Source organism: Vombatus ursinus, unplaced genomic scaffold, assembly GCF_900497805.2.
Source record: "Vombatus ursinus unplaced genomic scaffold, bare-nosed wombat genome assembly UNPS02014807.1, whole genome shotgun sequence".
Lineage (NCBI taxonomy): Eukaryota > Metazoa > Chordata > Mammalia > Diprotodontia > Vombatidae > Vombatus > Vombatus ursinus.
In genome coordinates, this window is record NW_020954585.1 from 59,132,993 (window position 1) to 59,154,526 (window position 21,534).

At 37.4% G+C, this 21,534-nt stretch overlaps 1 protein-coding gene across 3 annotated transcripts in view; it reads left to right on the forward strand.

Moving 5' to 3' along the window:
• LOC114052109 (brain-specific angiogenesis inhibitor 1-associated protein 2-like protein 1) overlaps positions 1-21,534 on the forward strand; it is a 132,223-nt gene that overhangs the window by 13,406 nt on the left and 97,283 nt on the right. The gene's annotated exons all lie outside the window — the stretch shown is intronic.

Here is a 21,534-nt window from a genome sequence, read left to right on the forward strand (position 1 = left end):
AGAAGCTCTTTTTGTAGTAGCAAAAAACTAGATACTAAAGGAGGTGCCCATCAATTGGGGAATGACTGAACAAGTTATGATTTGTGAATGTAAAGGAATACTATTGTGCTGTAAGAAATAGAAAAGAGAATGGTTTCAGAGAAACCTAGGAAGACACACTGGTTATAAGTGAAGTGAGCAGAACCAGGAGAATAATTTATACAATAATAACATAAAGATGTAATTTTAAAAGACTTAAGAACTCTGACCAATGCAATAACCAACTGCAATTCCAGAAGACTGATGATGATGCAAGCTACCCCTCCTCTGATAGAGAGGTGAGAGACTTAATATGCAGAATAAGACATATTTTCAGACGTGGCCAATGTGGGGATTTGTTTTGCTTAACTGTGTATTTTGTTAGAAGATTTTTGTCTTTCTTTGCTTTCAAATGGGAGAATGGGAGGAAGAAAAAATAAATTCTCATTAATTGAAAAAAATTAAAAAGAAAATAAAGACCCTTAGTACTTGAACTATTACTAAAATAGCCTTCTAACAGGTGTCTATACTTCCTCGTTCTTCCCTCAAAATCTCCCTTTCGTATTGCTGCCAGAATAATCTTGATTACACATAGCTCTAATTGTATCACTTCTGCTCAGAGATCTGCAGTAGTTCCTTATTGCCACAAGTAAATTTCAAATTCTTTTGCTTGGAGTTCAGGGCCCTCTACAATCTGGTTCCTCCCCACCTAACTGTCTTCAATTCAATTCAACAAATGTTCATTACATCGAATTAGTAATATGGAAGCAAGAAAGAAGGGAGGGAATAAGCATTTATGTTGTACCTACTATGTGCTAGGCACTGTCCTAAGCACTTTTACAAACTTTATTTTGTCTTCACAACAACCCTGTGGGGCAGGTTAGTGTTAGAGGACTTAGGTTTAAATGGCCCAATAAATGGCCTTGGACAAGTCAATTCAGTAGTGAGAGCTGGTATTTATATAGTGCTTTAAGATTGACAAAGCACGGGATATGTGTTACCTCAACTCTGGCCCTTAATTTACTCATCTCCAAAATGAGGAAATTAAACTAGACCAAGGGTTCCTAATCTTTTTTTGTGTTGTGGTAGTCCAGGGAAATCTATAGGCTCCTGATCACAAGACTGTTTTTAAATGCATAAAATACAAAATACATAGGATTACAAAGAAAACTCTATCAAAAATACAACTATAGTTGTTGTTTTTTTTAGTTAATGAACCCCAGATAAAGACCTTTTGATCACTAGACAATCACTAAGGTGCCAGTTTAAGCATTTATTAAATGCCTACTATGTACAAGCCACTGTGCTAAGTGCTTTTACAAGTATTATCTCATTTAATCCTCACAATAATACAGGGGAAAAACTTTAAATGCTAAATAAATATGGGCTATTCCTTGTTCTTCCATTTACTCTATGCTTCAGCCAAATTAGACAGTTCTCTGTCCCTGAACGTGTCCTTAGCTCTGTTTTCTCCGTACTTTTCCTCAGGCTGATACCGGTGTTTAAAAGGCCTTCCTTTTCCCTATTTACCTGTTGCATTCCTACCTGTCCTTTAAGGCCCAACTCACCTACTACCTCTTCTAGGAAGCCTTCCCTGAGCCCTGCCACCATATGCATGATTAGTTAAAGAACTGTAAAAACAAGTGCTATGTGAGGTGTGAACAATAAAGTACCTGTTGACCTTTTTATTCTTCCAGATTCTAGAGTCCTTTTAGTAAGGGAATTTGTTCTTTGAAGTTTAGATTCAGTCAAAGGGCCACACTTGAGGACCTAGTGGGCCACATGTGACCTTGAGGCCGCAGGCTCCCCACTCCTGTAAGCTCATGGGCCATGTCTTATCTAAACTTTAAGTCTCTCCTAACATTAAACATAATACTCTGTATGCTGGACTTCATACATATTGGTTAACTTTAATGAGTGAGTTTTTAGCCTAATTTTCTGTGACTATTTCTATTTATTTTGAACAGGCTGTCACTCTTGCTGCCATATCCTTTTTTTAATAGTCTCTTACTTAAGTTCATTTACACTTGGTCATTATACTGCATTAATGCTGCCTGCTAAGTTTAAGGCTTCTTCAGGTGATAGATAAATTCACCATTATAATTTCAGATAGTCTGACCTTTGCCACTTTAAAATCTGCAATGTTATTGGGTCATTTTTCTGTAATAATATTACAGCTTTAGTCAAATAAACCTTGAGATTACTCTGACATCTGCAATAACTGGATAAGTATGACTAGGGTGGACATTTTTAAGGCTTATCTAAAAAGTATAGTGAAACACCGTCTTCAAAACATTTTTGAACTTTGCACTAATCAAATTGAATAAACAAAATAGGCCTCCTGATGTTATGTTCTAAGTTAAGGACTCATAGTTTTAAACCTATTTTGAGCACCAAATGCCACCTTCATGTTTAAAAATAGTTAATAATGGAAGTGGTAACATTTTCCACACTTTATATTAAGAAGGTGGTTCTGGAAGACTATGGACTAGCAAATTGTCTTAAATCAGTTCTTTTTTGCCATGTACAGTACTTTTTGTTTTTGTTTGGGGAAGAGGATGTTGTAGACCTGTGATTTCACTAGTTTAAATGATTCCTAATGAGCAAATTTCCTCTAGTAATGCAGGTAAACACCAACTCTGGACCTTATACACTTAGATAATTGCTTGGTGCAATTAGAGATTAAATACTTGCCCAGGACCATGCAGCCCCCATGTATCAGAGGCAGAACTTGAAGCCAGGTCCTCCAGACCCTAAAGCCAGTTCTCACTCCACAGTACCATATTGCCTCTGCTTATTCACATCCTCCAGACACAAAACCTTGGAATCATCTCAGACACCTCACTCTCTCACCATTCATATCCAGCCAGTTAACAAACTCAAATGTTTAGCCTGCTTCTGCTGCTGCTGCTGCTGCTGCTACTACTACTACTACTACTACTACTACTACTACTACTACTACTACTGCTGCTGCTGCTTCTGCTACTACTACTACTACTACTACCACTACTACTACTGCTACTGCTACTGCTTCTGCTACTACTATGACTACAACTACTACTACTACTACTACCACTACTACTACTACTACTGCTACTGCTACTGCTACTGCTTCTGCTACTACTACGACTACAACTACAACTACAGCAACAACATCTACATAGTAGCCTTCCAACTTCTCCAAGGTCTCTAGACTCCATTATTTCCTATATAACCATGTTAGAGTAATATTCTTAATGCACAGGTCTAATTATTGTTCTCCTGCTCAAAACCTCCCATAACCTCTCTGTCAGCTCTTGAATGCAGTATGGAATCATTTGCCTGATATTCAAGGCTCTAACATACTTTCTAGCCTCATCTTAAATTATACCCCCTTAATGTACTCTGTACTCCTGCAAGGATTCTTCATGGTTGCTCAAATTTCTCCTACTCTATTTTGTATCTGCATTCATACCATACCATTTACCTAGAATTCCCATTACCATATTTCCTACCCCCACCAATCTCTGTTGAAATATCATTTCTTCTTTAAGCCCCAATTCAGGTACTACTTTTTTTTTTTTTTTTGCAAGGCAATTAGGGTTAAGTGCTTTGCCCAGGGTCACACAGCTAGCAAGTATCATGTGTCTGAGGCCAAATTTGAACTCAGGTCCTCCTGACTCCACAACCGGTGCTCTATCCACTTCCACACCTACCTGCCCCAGGTACTACTTCTTAATGAAGCAGTCACTAATCTTCCTCTTCCATTCAAAGCTGGAAGTGATTTTTCCTGTTTTCAATCTCCTAACATTTTTTTGCCTCTCCATCTCATTTTTATCCTAAATTGTATTATGATTGTTTTATATTTAACTTATTACCTTTTGTTTGAGAACATTAGTTAAGGCAATAGAAGCAGAAATTTTTAAATAGGTCAACTAAAACAAAAAAAAAAACCCTAATTAAAAGGGTTTTTTTAACTTTTTTTTTAAATATGGGGAATTGAGTGAATTCAGATCATTTGTTACTTATAGATAGCTAGTCCTCCTCAATTGAAGTCTAAGATCTAAAAGGAACAGTACCCACAAATCATTGCCTAAGTCAGGAACTAGTGTAGATCTGCCATCCTTATAAAGTCTAAAACTTGCTAACTGCCAAGAGTAAAAATGTCCACTTTCTACCACTTGAAAGCTTTTTTGGCGTTGGCCCATAACTATAGCACCCTATGGACCATGAACCAGTGTAATTTTCTGCCTTTAAGCTCTAGGTAAAAAAAAAAAAAAAAAAATTGATGATCTTACCCTGTAACCAAATGTAAAACCTTTTTCTAGTATTTAAAATAGAATCACATTTTGCAACCCAGTAGTGAAATTGGATCCCTTCAACAGCCATTGCATTTTCTTTGATTCAGTAACTTTATTTTTAATGTTTTATTGATGCTTTTTTCCATCAGTGTCACTTCCCCATAACCCCTTTCCTCCCCCCACTGCCCATACCACAGAACCCTCCTTTGTAACAAAGAAGTACAATTAAGCAAAAATAAATTGGCACATTGACTATGTCTGACAGAAGATGCTTCATTCTACACCAATAGTCTACTGTTCGATCAAATATAAAATCTTCTATTTGACATTCAAAGTCTCTCATGATCTGCCCCCTTCCTGTCTTTCAAGCCCCCCACCCACCTACTCCAATGACACTGTCCTCCTTGTTCCTCAAACACAACACTCCATCTCCCAATTTTGGGTATTTTCTCTGACCATCTGTTTCCCATGCTTGGAATTCTTCTCTCACCTCTTATCTCCTATTTCAATGGCTTCCTGCAAAGCCTCAGCTAAATTCTTTCCTTCTATGAGAAGCCTTTCTCAACCTTCCTTAATCTTAGTGTCTTCCCTCTGAGGCTCTCCAGTTTATCCTATGTATATCTTGAGTGTATATAGTTGATTATATTTTGTCTTCTACATTGGAATTCGAACCACTTGAGATCAGGGACTGGAGATGCATTGTCTTGTGCAAGGGGGACAGCAGGGAGGCCGTTGTCACTACATTAAAGAGTTCATTGAAGTGAGTAAGTCTAAGAAGCCAGAAAACCCCTAGGAGGAGGCCGGGTTATCTATTACTTGGTTTATTTGGTTTGGGGCCTTTGTATCCCCAGAATTTAACACAGTGCCTGGCACATAGTAAGTGCTTAATAAATGTTAATATTGACTTGTTTGTCAGTATTCTAGAAACAAAACTGGATATTGCATTGAACTGAGTTAATTCTGTTATTTTGTCAAGTGTTCATTAGCAGAACTAGAACACAATTCTTTTGTAACAAACATTTACATTATTTGTCTTCATTGTTGTTCAGTGGGGTCTGATTCTTCTTGACCCCCTTTGGGGTTTTCTTGGCAAAAATACTGGAGTCTTCTCCAGCTCATTTTACAGATGAGGAAACTGAGATAAACAAGGTTAAGTGACTTGCCCAGGGTCAAGCAGCTAGTAAGTGTCTGAGGCCAGATTTAAGTTTAGGAAGATGAATCTTCCTAACTCCAAGCCCAGTGCTCTATCCACCATGCCATCTGGCTGCCCATGTATCTTAATACTGGGTAAAAAATAGCTATCCTGAATGGTGGTCAAGCATTTTTCCTTTTATTTTTGGCAAATAGGATGTTTAGTGTATTCTGTTTTATTCAACTACACATTCCAAACCTCAGAACATCTCCTGTTACTTTGACAGTAAGAGGTGGAGAATTCGGAACTTTGGTACTAAATTATTCAAATTTTTAAAAATCTGTTTACTCTTAAAACATATGGGGATGTTTTTTTTGTGAATTGATCTGCACAGACCAGTAAGGCCACCCCTTTCCTTGACACTAGCTCCCTGAAAGGTCTAGATTAGTGTGGCTTAGCAATTTTTTGTAAAAGGGTCTTAGCTGTCATGGGATACACCAAACCAGATTGCTCATTTCTCACCTGGCTGCACTACTTTGGGACTTCTCTGACTCACCAGGCCCCAGCATCAGGAGATGCCCTTCACCAACTTTTCAGCTTTCTTTTGTGCAGTATCTTTCCCCATTATGCTGTGCAAAAACTATCTTTTTTCATTTTTGTGTCTCTAGCACTTAGCGTAATGCCTGGCACATAGTAGAAGCTTAATAAATATTTATTGACTGACTGACTACATCTGAGGGCCCCAATCTATTCCAAAGAAACTCTAAATCACATAAATCCTTCCAGGACTGTTTTGAACCAATCCAGGTGACACACTAATGGGAAAGAGACCCTTAGGTCTCAATTGGGCAGTGAAGCAGTTAGCTGTTCAGTATGTAAGCAACATCTCCTCTTTGGTGCTGCACCAAGACCTTCCAGTGTCTTTTGTGCTATTCAGGGACGTCAAAGCAACAGAGTCTGATAAGAGTTTCCTAAGTCTGATGTCACCAAACCTACTGATGTTTTTGTCATGGCAGTATACCTTCATAGTCCTCATTCCCTCACCATCCAGCAAGAGAACCCTCAGTTATACCAAAGAAGTCTATTTCAACAAAGCAGGCCAACACACTGGCCAGCCATGTCTGACATTATTCACCTTTACGTTATTTGCCACCAATGCTTCTTTCCCACTGTGACCTTCCTACACTGAATCGGGGAGAAGTTTTTGCTGGAATAATTTCTTACCAATCAGAAACCCTCATATGTAGTAGAAAAAGATGAAAAGAAGAAGAGTTCAAGAGGATGTTTAGGCCAGTAAGAAAGCTCTACTCTTTGTTTGCAGCTAACAGTTTTTAATGAAATCTTCCTAAGAAAGTGGCCCTATATTTTCACCTTGAAACCAAGTTCCTTTTCCTGAGAATAGCTGTTAAGACAACTTCAAACTGGGCAGTATAGCTATTGGATTTGCTGGTTTAAAAAGGGCCTATTTTCAAGTGCTATAACACACATTTTAATTGAGTTCTAATTAATATAGGAAAAAATCACCAAAATTATGAGTATGGATGCTTTATTGATTTTTCCAAGTGTTCAGAAAGGGAAATGTATCACTAATTTCTCTGGGTGATTTAAAGTTTTCACAGGTGTTTGGTTTTTTTAATTTCTGTAAACATGTGCCTCATGTTTCCCAGGGGCCCAGGAAGTAAAAGGTATAAATACTTGGAATTTTTTGTGGAAAGGCAAGATGTCTAATCTAATACACAAGGCAGGATCTAAGAAAGTGACCTCATGGAAAAAAACCAGTCTGGCCATCCATAATCTTTAGGGAAAGCTCTGATATTTCTCCTTCTGAAGGCCTGTTATGGTTCACTAGGTAGAAGCTAAGTCTAGTGATTATGGGTTGGAGAGTTATTAATATGATCTAATGAAGCTGGAGGCAGTGGCCTTGTTGCCACACACTCAATTTTCTTACCTAATTGGCCCACTGGGCCATAGGCTGTATCAGCAGTGCTTTCCAATGTGTTAGCTAAGATAAAAAGCAGCCAAATATAGCTGACTTACCTATGAAGACATACATCTCTAATGATCCAGATACATTATTTTAAAGTGCTACTGATATATACAGTGTCATATAACATTGTGCATTACGCATAAATCTTGACCACACTTCTCTGACTTAAATGATGAAAAATCACCCATGAGGACATCAATCTGTGATGAAAATGAACACTAAAGATGAAATCATCAATTCAGTTCTTGAAAAGCCTGATTTTGGGGGCAGCTAGGTGGGGCAGCTAGGTATCGCAGTGGATAGAGCACTGGCCCTGAAGTCAGGAGGACCTGAGTTCAAATAGGGCCTCAGACCAAACACTTGACACTTCCTAGCTGTGTGACCCTGGGCAAGTCACTTAACTCCAATTGCCTTAAAAAAAAAAAGACTGATTTTTTTCAGCTCCTAATGAGAGATTATCAATCAGATGCATTTTTAAAAGCTGACACACAAAAATAACTGACCAGGGTTTTTAAAAAGTTGTTATCTCTGCCTAAATAAGAATGGCCTTATCTGAAAGTAAAGGAAAATTCCTCTTGTTCCTCAAAGAAATCAATTCCTGAATTTCTTGTGTTACTATTTAAAAAAAAGAAAAGAAATAAAAATATTCTCCATCAAAATAAGAGATAAAATTATATGGAAGTAAAAATGTCAATTGAAAAACCTTCCAAATGAAAGAAGAAACATTTCAAGCAACCCAGTAGTAATAGTTTTTATTTATATGGCTCTTGAGGATTTACAAAATGCTTATCTCCATAGTAACTCTATGAGGTATAGGTAGTTCATATAATATTATTTCCATTGTATGCATGAGGAAACTGAGGCAAAGAAAAGTTAACTTGCCCAAACATACCTAATTAGTAAGTCAGTCCAAGACTCTTTTCTCTGTAACAATTGTCTTTCATGTGTATAGAGCTTTCATCTTTTCAAAGTGCTTCCATAGTATCTCATCGTATCTGAACAGTAAACCTATTAAGTAGATATTATATTGGGGATTTTGAGGAGGGAGTTAATCATATGTATAAATTTACAAGCTATCAATAAATACAAATGATCAAATAGCATATGTTTTAATAACATAATTTATTCTGTTATCTTCTGAATCAATTTGTATACTTATAAAATTTTGTTGGATTTATTGAATATATTTCAATCTTGTTAAAATTTGTGCATGTCAGAAACTTTTCACATTATGTATTTGATAGTTTATAAGGATTCTTTGAGGTAGGTAGAATAGGTGGTAGAGATCTAATTTTGTGAATGGAAGAGTCTCAATCCCTATCTGGACAATTAAGGGATTAAACTAATCTCTGAGGAATGCCTCCTGACTCTAGATCCTATGATATCAATGGAAAAAAATTTATTAGAGATATTTCATTATCTTAGTTTTTAATCTTGATATATAATGTAAAAACTAACATATTGTTCCTCAAAAGATATAAAATAGTCCAGATTGGTAGATAATAAAAAATCATTTTGCTTCAGAATGCATTTTGGCATTTACAAATTTATGTGAACATTTCTAATTTTAAAATTCAAAAAACTTTAGATAAAATTATTTTGTCCAGCTTCTCCATCTTATTCTAATTTTCCATGTTTACCATTCCGTGCTGCAGAAATCATATTTCAGAAGAAGCATCTGTTTACAAGCAGAGCTTCCCTTTTCCTAAATTTACTTATTAATTAGAGGAAAGTGGTATAAACAGAGTAATGATATCAACAAGCAGCAGAGGAGGTACAGAGGAAAAAATAGGCAGGATTTGAAATCAAAGGGATCTGGTTTTCAATTTCAACCTTGCACCTTACTTTTGTGACCTTGACCAAGTTGATTGACTCCTCTGCACAGATAAGTTTTCTCATCTGGAAAAAAAAATAGGAGAGATTAATATAGATGATCTGAGATCCCTTTCTGCTCTGAGTCCTGTGATTTTAATAACATTATTCATGTCCCTTAGATCAAAATCTCATGGTTGGATGAGACCTCAGAAGCCATCTAATCCAGTTTGTATTGGAATGAATGTTTAGTCTGCAAGATATGTAACAAATAGTCATCTAATTTTTGCTTAGTGATCCCCAATCTTTTAAATGCATGTTTTATCCTTACCTGGCCAGACACTTTTTTTACTTATCTTTCTTTAACATGAACTTTTATTATTTTTTGGTTTTACATCATCCACATTTACCCCTGTATTCCTCCCAGAGAACAATCTCTATAACCAAGAGAGAAGATAAAAAGTAATATAGCAAAATCAATCAACCAATTGAAAAAAATCTGATAATATATGTACCTCTGCAAAGTCGAGGGAGAGAGGAAGAAGATATAATCTCCTGTTTCTTCTTTAAGGCTCAACTTGCTCTATATAATTTTGCAACATTCAATTTTGATTGTTTGCCTCTATTTTGCACCAGTTCATGCAAGTCTTTGTATGCTTCTCAGTATTCATCATGATCATCTTTTCTTAAAACACAGTTTATTCCTTTACATTCAAAGATTGTTTTAGTTTAGCCATTCCCCTATCAATGGGTGAAAAAGTGGTCTACATGCCATAAATATTTTGACGTATATAGAGCCTTTGTTTTTGTCAGTAGTCATCTTAGGGTAGGTGCCTAGCAGTAAAATCTCTGAATCAAGGAGTGTGATATTTTAGTCACTTTATATGCAGAATTTAAAATTCCTTTCCAGAATGTTTTCTTTAAAGCAATAGTGGGGGAGAGGAGGAATTATAAAATGTCTTCATTTACCCCATAAGAAACAATTAATCAAAACTAATCTTTTTTAGGACAGAGAGTGAATAAGGAAGAATGGGAGGAGATCAGTTGCTACCCTGTAAAATGAGGGGCTGGGACTAGATTATCTCTGAGGGCTCTTTCAGTTCAAAATTTTGATTTTTGTAATTTTGATTACAGAAAATTAAAAAAGTTTCCACAAACAAAACCAATGCAGCCAAAATTAGAAGAAACATAGTAGGAAACTGGGAGATTGTAGCAAGTTTCTCTGAAAAAGGTCTCATTTCTCAAATATATAGAGAACAGAGCCAAATTATAAAAATGGGAGCCATTCCCCGGTTGATAACTGGTCAAAAGATATAAACAGGCAGTTTTCAGAGGAAGAAATCAAAGCTATCAATAGTCATATAAAAATGCTCTAATAATTAGAGAAATGCAAATTAAAACAACCCTAAGATATCATCTCACACCCATCAGATTAGCTAAGATGACAAAAAAAATGACAAATGCTGTAGGGGTTGTGGGAAAATAAGTACACTAATAACTATTGGTGCAACTGTGAACTAGCCTAACCATTCTGGAGAAAAATTTGTAACTTTTCCCAAAGGGCTAGAAAACTGCACACGCACTTTGACCCACCAATACAACAACAACTAGCATAATACCATTTACAGAGTAGGTGTTTAATAAACATTTGACTTGTAAAAAGATGGGAGCAAAATTTGTTTAGGAAAATAGCCATATTGCTAGTTGGCTAACGAATAACCTTTAAAATGTCTAGTACTCTTAATAGTCATTTTAAAATAGATTTCTTTGGCTTAGACCTGTGATGTCATTGGCATAGAGAATCCCCAATGCTGATACTCCTTCCCCTGGTACAGTTACAGTAACTTCTCTGTCTTGATAGTCTTAGAAGTAGAAGAACTTACACCTGGTCACATAGCCAATAAGTCAGTTAATAAATATTTATTAAGTATCTGGTATGTGCCAGACACTGTGTTAAGTGTTGGGAATACAAAAAGAGGCAAAAGACAGCCCCTGCCCTCCAGGAATTCACAGACTTGGTATGAGTCAGAGTTAGGACTTGAACTTTGGTCTTCTGACTCTAAGCCTCTGATAATACTTTCTCCTGGTTCTCCTACCTGAGTTATATTCCATTGTAGTCAGGTTCTACAATATACGTGTTGTTGTTGTTCTTTGTCCTTCATTCTCAAAGAGGACATGACATCAGGGAGGTGATGCCATGACAGGAAAGTGAATTGGATTTTAGTGAGGGAGGGCTGTGCAAAGTCACCAGCCTCACTCTCTTCTGGAGCCATCTGGGTCTAGTGGCCAGCTATTGATCAGGATGACTGGAGATGGCCCTGGATTCTGTAGCCATTTCCCCAAATAACGAGCTTCTACTTTGTTTCTAGTTATTTACTACCACAAAAAATTGTCCACCCCTTCTGACTCCCTTTATTGGACCATCCTCTGTATCTTTGCCCCATATTGTGGTCTTTTTGCCTCAAATCTCTCTCCCCTTCAATATGTCTTCCACACGGCTGCCAGACCGATATTCCTAAAAGAGAGGCTTGACCAGGTCAGTCTTTTGTTCTTGAAACTTTAGTTGCTCCCTATTGCTAAGTAATCAACTGATTATTCTCTCATTCACAATAAGACCCATGAATTGAGAACTACTCTATGAAATCAGAGTAACGCACATTTTTATAAAATCATAGATTGAGAACTAGAAGGGACTTTAGAGGTCACAAAGTCCAACTGTTTCATTTTGCAAGTGGGGAAAGTGAAATCAAGAGAAATTAAATAGGGGCAGCTAGGTGGCACAGTGAATAGAACACCAGCCCTGGAGTCAGAAGGACCTGAGTTCAAATCCAGCCTCAGACATATAACACTCACTAGCTGTGTGACCCTGGGCAAGTCACTTAACCCCATTGCCTAGCCAAATAAAAAAGAGAGAGAGAAATTAAATAATTTGGCCAAGATAACACAGGTAAGTAAATGGTAGAGCTAAAATTAAAACTTTTGCCTTTTGACTCCAAATCCAGTGTTCTTTCAATTGCCCATACTGCCTATTTATTGCTTCTAGAATAAAGTACAGATTCCTGTTCAGCACCTAAGGCCAATTGATCTTTACAGACTGATTTCACGTCACTCCTCTATCACCCCAGATCCTTAGCATTCTAGCTAAACCAACCTACTTTTTATTTCCTGTATGTGGCATTCTGTCATCCGTCTCCATACCTGTGCACAGGTTCTTCTTCCATGCTTGACATATTCTCCCTCCTCTGTTCCACCTCTTAAAATCCCTAACTTCTTGTGACTGAAAAATTGTTGTTCAATCATTCAGTCATATCTGATTCTTTGTGATCCCATGAACCATAGTATGCCAGACCCTTCTGTCCTCCTATCTCAAGTTCATATTTATTGCTTCCATGAAATTATCTATCATCTCATCTTCTGCCTTTCCTTTCGCCTTCAATCTTTCCCAACATCAAGGTCTTTTCCAGTGAATCCCATCTTCTCATTATGTGGCCAAATTCACCCTCAGTATTTGTTCTTCCAATGAATAGTCAGAATTAATTTCTTTCAATGTTGACTGATTTGATCTCCTTGCTGTCCAAGGGACTCTCAAAAATCTTCTCTGGGGGGCAGAGCCAAGATGGCAGAGGAAAAGCAGTGACTGTCTTGAGCTCTCTCCCAAAGCCCTCCAAATACCTAAAAAAAGGCTCTAAACAAATTCTAAAGCAGCAGAACCCACAAAAAGACAGAGTGAAACAAATTTCCAGCCAAAGACAGCCTGGTTGATCAGAAAGGTATATCACGCCAGGCGGGGAGAGGAGCGCAGTTTGGTGTGTGCGCACAGGCTGCAGAGACCCTGGAGCAGGCCTCAGAGGACTGAATCGTGGGCAGCTGTGATGGTTTCCAGACTTCTCAACCCATGAACGCCAAAGACAACTTAGAAGGTCAGTGGGAAAAGTCTGTGACTGCAGTGACAGAGGAACTAGGTCTCAGCCCCAAGTCTTGAGCATGGCCCAGGGCCACAACTTTTTCCTGAGCTTCCAGCCCACAGACTGAGGGGGAATCCAGTGGCTGATCAGAGGGGAATTGCAAGGATCTGTCTGCCAGTGCTGAGGTAGGAATCTCTTGATTTACTGGTGCTTGGATCTGGGTTGCAGTTCTGAGGGGCGATCCTGGGGCAAGGAGGAGCGCTGGCATGGTGGAGCTTGTTGTGGTGGTGGAGAGAAAACACCTCACCCCTTATCATACCATCTTGGAGGAACTGAAAACTTACAGGTCCCTCGAAGTACCTCTGAAAACAGCTGTACAAACTCCCAAAGCTTGGGACAATACACTCTTCACATTGGAAGCAGACTTTTACCTTAACAAAGAGTTTAAAACTCAAGTAATTGGCCAGGATCATGAGTAAGCAACGCAAAAAGAGTCAGACTATATTATCTTACTTTGGTAACAAAGAAGATCAAAACATACAACCAGAAGAAGACAACAAAGCCAAAGCTACATCCAAAGCCTCCAAGAAAAATATGAATCAGTCCCAGGCCTTGGAAGAGCTCAAAAGGGATTTTGAGAAGCAAGTAAGAGAAGTAGAGGAAAAACTGAGAGTGATGCAAGAAAATCATGAAAAACAAGTCAACAGCTTGCTAAAGGAGACCCAAAAAAATACTGAAGAAAATAACACCTTAAAAAATAGCCTAACCCAAATGGCAAAAGAGGTCCAAAAAGCCAATGAGGAGAAGAATGCCCTAAAAAGCAAAATTGGCCAAATGGCAAAGGAAGTCCAAAAGATTACTGAAGAAAATACTTCCTTAAAAATTAGAATAAAAGCAATTGGAAGCTAGTGACTTTATGAGAAATCAAGACACTGTAAAACAAATCCAAAAGAATGAAAAATTAGAAAACGATGTGAAATATCTCATTGGAAAAGCAACTGACCTGGAAAATAGATCCAGGAGAGAGAATTTTAAAATTATTGGACTATCTGAAAGCCATGATCAAAAAAAGAGCCTAGACATCATCTTTCAAGAAATTATCGAGGAAAACTGTCCTGATATTTTAGAACCAGAGGGCAAAATAGAAATTGAAAGAATCCACCGATCTCCTCCTGAAAGAGATCCCCAAAGGAAAACTCCTAGGAATATTGTAGCCAAATTCCAGAGTTCCCAGGTCAAGGAGAAAATATGACAAGCAGCCAGAAAGAAACAATTCAAGTGTTGTGGAAACACAATCAGGATAACACAAGATTTAGCTGCTTCTACATTAAGGGACCGCAGGGCATGGAATATAATATTCTGGAGAACAAAGGAGATAGGCTTACAACCAAGAATCACCTACCCAGCAAAACTGAGTATAATACTGCAGGGCAAAAAATGGTCATTCAGTGAAATAGAGGACTTTCAAGCATTCTTGATGAAAAAACCAGAGTTGAATAGAAAATTTGATTTTCAAATACAAGACTCGAGTGGAACATGAAGAGGTAAACAGGAAAAAGAAAATCATAAGAGACTTATTAAGGTTGAACTGTTTACATTCCTGCATGGAAAGATGATATTTGTAACTCATGTAACTTTGTCACTATTAGGGTAGTTGGAGGGGAAAAAATTATATGTATAGATATAGATAGATAGAGGGCACAAGGTTAGTTGAAAATGAAAGGGTCATATCTGGAGAATAAAATTAAGGGGTGAGAGAGGAATATACTGGGAGAAGGAGAAAGGGAGAGGTAGAAAAGGGTAAATTATCCCACACACAAAAAAACCCAGAGGAAAAAAAAGACTCTTACAGTGGTGGGGAAATGGGGAAGGTGAGAAGGAATGAGTGAATCTTATTCTCATAGGATTTGACTTAAGGAGGGAATAACATACACACTCAATTGGGTGCGAAAATCTGTCTTACCCTACAGGAAAATGGGGGGGGGGGAAGGGGACAAGAGAGTAGGGGAATGATAGAGAGGAGGGCAGATTGGGAAAGGGGGTAATCAGAAGCAAATACTTCTGAGGAGGGACAGGGTCAAAAAAAAGAATAGAATAAATGGGGGGGTGGGATAGGATTAGCTTTTCACAGCATGTCTACTATGGAAGTGTTTTGCATAACTGCAAATATATAACCTATATTTAGTTGCTTGCCTTATTAATGAGGGTAGATGGGGAGGGAGGAAGGGAGAAAATTTGGAACCCAAAGTTTTAAAAACACATGTTTAAAAAAAATGTTTTCACATGCAACTGGGAAATAAGAAATACAGGAAATGGGGTACAGAAATCCATCCTGCCCTACAGGAAAATTGAAGGGGAAGGGGATAAAAGAAGGGGGGAAGAGATAGAAGGGAAGGCAGACTAAGTGAAGGGGTATTTAGAATGCATGCCATCTTGGGGTGGGGGGAGGGGTGGGATGGGGTGAAAATTTGGAATTCAAAATCTTGTGGAAATAAATGTTGAAAACAAAAAAAAAATTACCGTAAAAACAAAAACAAAAAAAAAAATCTTCTCTAGCATCACAATTCAAAAGTGTTGATTCTGCAGTGCTCAGCATTCCTCATAGTCCAGTTCTCACAGCCATACATTGCTACTGGAAAAACCATTGCTTTGTGTACTGGGACCTTTGTCAGCAAGGTGATGTCTACTTTTTAGTATGCTGTCCAGATTTGCCATAGCTTTCCTTCCAAGGAGCAAGAGATTTTTTTTTTAATTTTGTGGCTGCAGTGGCTATCTACAGTGATCTTTGAGCCCAAGAATATAAAATCTGACACTGCTACTATTTCTTTTTCCTCTATTTGCCAGGAAATGATAGAACTAGTTGCCATGATCTTATTTTTTGTTTGTTTGTTTGTTTGTTTTGTTTTTTATGTTAAGCTTCAAACCAGCTTTTACACTCTCCTCTTTCACCCTCATCAAGAGGCTTCTTAATTCTTCTTACCTTTCTGCCATCAGAGTGATATCATCTGCATATCTGAGATTGTTGATATTTTTAAATTCTGGCTCTTCATTCATTCAGCCTGGTATTTCATATGATGTACTCTGCATATAAGTTAAATAAATAAGGTGACAGTGTACAGCTTTGCTATATTCCTTTCCCAGTCTTAAACCAATCAGTTCTTCCATGATTGGTCCTAACTGTTGCTTCCTGACCCACATACAGGTTCCTCAGGAAACAAGTAAGATGATCCTCCTTGAGGATTTACCATATTTTGTTGTGATCTACAAAGTCAGAGGTTTTAGTGTAGTCGATGAAGCAGAAGTAGATGTTTTCCTGGAACTCCCTTGCTTTCTCCATAATCCAGTAAATTCTGGCAATTTCATTTCTAGTTCCTCTGCCTCTTTGAAAAGCAGCCTGCTCTTCTGGTAATTCTCAGTTCACACATTGCTGAAGCCTACCTTGCAGAACCTTAAGCATAACCCTACTGGTGTGTGAAATGAATACAGTTGTTCTGTAATTTGAACATTGTTTGGTATTGCCCTTCTTTAGGATTGGGATGTAGACTGATCTTTTCCAATCTAGTGGCCACTGTTGAGTTTTCCAAATTTGCTGGCGTATTAAGAGCAGCACTTCAACACCATCATTTTTTAGGATTTTAAGTAGCTCAAGTGGAATTCTGTCACCTCCACTAACCTTATTGTTAGCAATGCTTTCTAAGTCCCACTTGACTTCATTCTCCAGGATGTCTGGCTCTAGCTCAGTAACCACACCATCATGGTAATCGGTAATGTTAAGATCTTTTTTGTATAGTTCTTTTGTGTATTCTTGCCACCTCTTCTTAATCTCTTCTGCTTCTGTTAAAGCCATGCCATTTTTTGTCTTTTATCACACTCATTTTACATGAAACTTTCCCTTGTTATCTCTAATTTTCTTGACGATATCTCTTGTCTTTCCCATTCTATTATTTTGTATTATTTCTTTGCATTACTCATTTAAGAAAACCTTATCTCTCCTTGCTATTTCTCTGGAATGCTGCATTCAGTTGAATATATATTTCTCTTTCTTCTTTGCCTTTTGTTTTCTTTCCTCAGCTATTTGTAAAAAATTCATCAGACAGCCATTTTGCTTTCTCGCTTTTCTTTTTGAGATGTTATTTGTTGCTGCTTCCTGTGCACTATTTCAAACCTCTGTCTGTAGTTCTTCAGACACTCTATCTACCAAATCCAATCCCTTAAATCTATTCATCATTTCCACTTCATATTCATAAGAGATGTTATTTAGGTCTTACCTATACAGTCTGATGGTTTTCCTTATTTTCTTCAACTTAAGTCTAAATTTTGCAATACAAAACTCATGATATTGACAGATCAAGTAAAATGTTAGTCATGGAGAGTTAGTGTTAGAAAAGGAAAGAGAACTCAGATATTGAAAATGTAGATCAAGACTGACAGAGGGTAGTCTGAAGGTTCATATTCAAGATTGAAATGAAGCAAGATATTCATAGGGGGCAGCTAGGTACCATGGATAGAGAGAGTACTGGGCTTAGAGTCAGGAAGACCTGAGTTCAAATCTGCCAAATCACACTACCTGTGTGACCTTGGGCAAGTCACTTAACCCTGTTTGCTTTAGTTTCCTCATCTATAAAATGAGCTGGAGAAGGAAATGGCAAACCACTCCAGTATCTGCCAAGAAGACCCCCAAATGGCTTCATGAAGAATCAGACAAGACTGAAAACAACACAAGATATTCATAGACCACTCAGCAGTTAACAAAAGGAAGTTTACTTAACTATAGTATAGACAGCATATTCAGCAAGGATACAGAGTTGCATCAGTTGGCCACAGCTTCCCTGCCTATATTGGCCATGCTGGCACACTGGTAAAGCTGAAAGAGGAGCTCCAGACGCCTCTTAAGATGACTTTTGTACTTAGACCACCAGAAGGTACATCAATGGGCACAGCCTTAGTTCTCTAGACAAGTTAGCTCTCAAGGACAATTTTACTACTTTTCCCCACTTTTTTTTAAGGGAAAAACTAACTAGTTTAGCTTTAGAGTATATGGCAGGGACTTTAGTATGTGTTAGTCTTTGCCACAGGGCATATGAAGCAAGCCCGATGCTTACTAAGTGTAACTCTCTTGAACATAGTTTCAAGTGGTAAATTATGTATTTCATATTTCAGTAATTTCATGTTGTGATAGCAGAAAGCTTTTACTTTAAAAGATAAATAAAGCTAAGAAAAATCAAACGGCTGCATTTATTCTGCTTTAAAAGATGTTAAGCTCTACAGAGAATGGCATAAAATTTATGGCTTCATGTGACTAGCCTAAAAACCTAGTAGAAATACAGCTTCCTAATAGTCTTCATTTATCAATATTTATTTTGAAAATAATAGAGGGAAAAAAGGGATTGCCACTAATTCTCTAGTACAATGTTGAGAATTTTAAGCATAAAATATAAAGTGAAAATCAAAAAAGGAAGGAATCATTTCAAGCAATGAAACAGTTTCTCCATCACCACCCCTTTTTAAAAATCCTCTTAAGTTTTGAGGGGTGAGGTAAACATCCTTTGAGTAAAAGGAGAAGTTTCAGGTAGGGTACATGAATATCCTGCTTTTCCCCACCATCAACCAGCCCTCAAATTTGTTATTTTGTAACCATAGCTACACCATGCCCATGTTCCCCTCTAAGAGGGTGTGTAACCTATTCTGGTTTAAACTGGCACAGCAAATGGAATTACTCTCCAAGCAACGGATGGTAGGATGTATAGCAATTAGTTATTGTTGAACCAAAATGATTTGGGCATCCTCTATTTTAAAATAATAATAATCCCCCTTAAATTTACCCCAGTATCTCATGATCACTTTAATCATTGAGCCAAATTCCTTTCTTGAAATCAGTTTGTTCTCTGTGACTAATATACCTCTGAACTGTAAAATTTCAACAATTTAAACTTTGTAAACTACCATTGCCAATACTACCTAAGTGCTGAGCTACTGAAATAGGAGTTCCTGTTCTACATTATACTGTTTTTACTTGTATTTATTTCTCTTCCAACTTGGGGATCTATTCAGTTCATAAGTATATTAGGACTATAGAGTTCTATGGGTTACAAGAGGAAGGTAGAAGCACTTGTTTATTGCTGAGTTCCAAACTGAATGTGCTGCAGCCAAAATAATTGGATTAATAGCCAAGAGTAGCTAGAGAAATGGATTTTCCACTCTCAAAGAGGCCAGGATTACTAAGTTTCTTTTTAAATTTGATTCTATAATTGGACCTTAAATAGTGAAAATCTAAAGTATACACATTAAGCTTTCAGGCCCTTCTGAACTATTTTCTTCCAACCTCATTGTGTTGCTACTCTGAAAAAATTATGTTTAGACTAATTTTATTGAAAAAAATCATCTGATCCTAGCTAAGTTATTTTACTTGAACAAGTTTTCAATAATTTAGCTTGAGCTCAAAATTTCATATAACTAGAGAATCTTAGTACTGGAATGAATCACTTTGTATCATTTCATAGAGGAAGAAACTGAGTCCCAAAAAAGTGAATTGGCTTGCCCAAGATCACATCATAAGTTAGCAGTAGAGCTGGAGATAAGAGTCCAGGTCTTCTGGTACCCAATCTAGCTAATGTTTCTTCCATTGCATCAATCTGCCTCAAAGTACTATTTTCACAGGAATATAAAAGCTTCAAGTAACAATCTTTCCTTTATTTGGGAAGTCATTTGAAGAGCAGTCTGCATCATGTAATGAAAAAAGGACAAATTGGACTTCTGTAATATAATGAGCACTATGCAGAACATTGAGCTATGTACTGGTGGAGATTCAAAGCATTGTGGTGGTGTAGTGGTAGTGCTTTTCTTTAAGATTACGTCTCCCTATCTTTCCAGCACCACTCACTGGTCAATTCCACTATTGATTGGCATAGAAACATAGCCCTGCCCTGCTCTGTTTTCTGACCTTGGCTTGTTTACCCCTCCTTAGGCAGCCTGGTAGCCCTGCTGCTCCTAGGGGTTCAACGTGTTGGTACTGGACTTATGCAGACACCCCATTGCCTTAGCCCACTGCAGCTCCAATTGCCAAGCTCAAGCAGTCCCCCAGCCTCAGCCTTCCCAGTTGCAGAGATTATAAGCATGCTTCACCACTCCTAGCAAAAGCTTTATTAAGGCATGGTCCCTACCCTCAAGGTGTTTCTGTTTCTAATTATATGATGTTGTACATGTTTCTTAAACTGAGCCTCAGTTTCCATAGCTACAAAAAAAAATGAGGAAAATCCTTGTTTCACCTACCCACCTAGCAAGAATATTATTGTTGTTGTTCAGCTGTGTCCAACTCTTTGTGACCCCATGGACTGTACTGTCTATGGGAGTTTCTTGGCAAAGGTACTGGAGTGGTTTGCCATTTCCTTCTCCAGTGGATTAAGCAAACAGGTTAAGTGACTTTCCCAGGGTCATACAGCTAGTCTGAGGCTTGATTTCAACTCAAGTCTTCCTGACTCCAGGCACAGCACTATATCCACTGAGTCACCTAGCTGCCTATTAAGAATATTATAAGATTAAATACTACCTCTGAGGAAATTCTCACTTGTGAGAATACTGATGTATTATTTTAAAGTAATAAATAAAAAATATATATTGGACTGCATTTCTTATTCAAACTTCTACTGAAGGGTTCATCTTATCCTGAAAAGAAAAATGTATGGAAGATCTAGCTCTATGAGTGTTGGATATTTTTTCTCACTCATCTCCCTCCCCTGCATTTTTTTCCCCGTCTGGACATCTAGAGAGATGAAATACATCCAAACTAGAGTAATAAATAGTATCAAATGGCTTAATTTGGAATGTTTAATATATATTTATAAATATTCTTAATCACTCAGGGTTGTTAGGAGAAAATATACAAGGGATAGTCAAGAAGATGATCTTCAAAATACTTTAAGAAGTATTTCCACCTTTCTGTGGCAGAAATTGATTACTCTGGGTATGTGCATGTGGTAATTGTAGGCAAAATCTTTGAAATTTACATAAATAGGCAAATTCTATGGAAAAATTATGTCACAAAAACACTAAATGTTTTTGATCAAGAAATTAGAGTATAAAACAATAGTGTCATTTAAAACCTCATATTTTCTATACTTCTGACCCCCCCCATTGTAATTTTAGGGTTATATTTAAGAAAATATCAACATTGTACTTGTCTTAGCACTACCTCCATCTGTGTTGTAGATGTAGACATTTTTGAAATTATGATTATAACATCTGTGTTGGCTCTGTTAGAACAGGGCAAAAAATACCATTGACAATCTGGGAAAAAAAAGTATCATTTCATGATGGCATATGTTTTAAAGGGTGAAACAGGACATAGTTTTTTGGGATTTTTTTTTTAAAGCTTTTCCACTATAATAAAAGCCAAAGGATTTA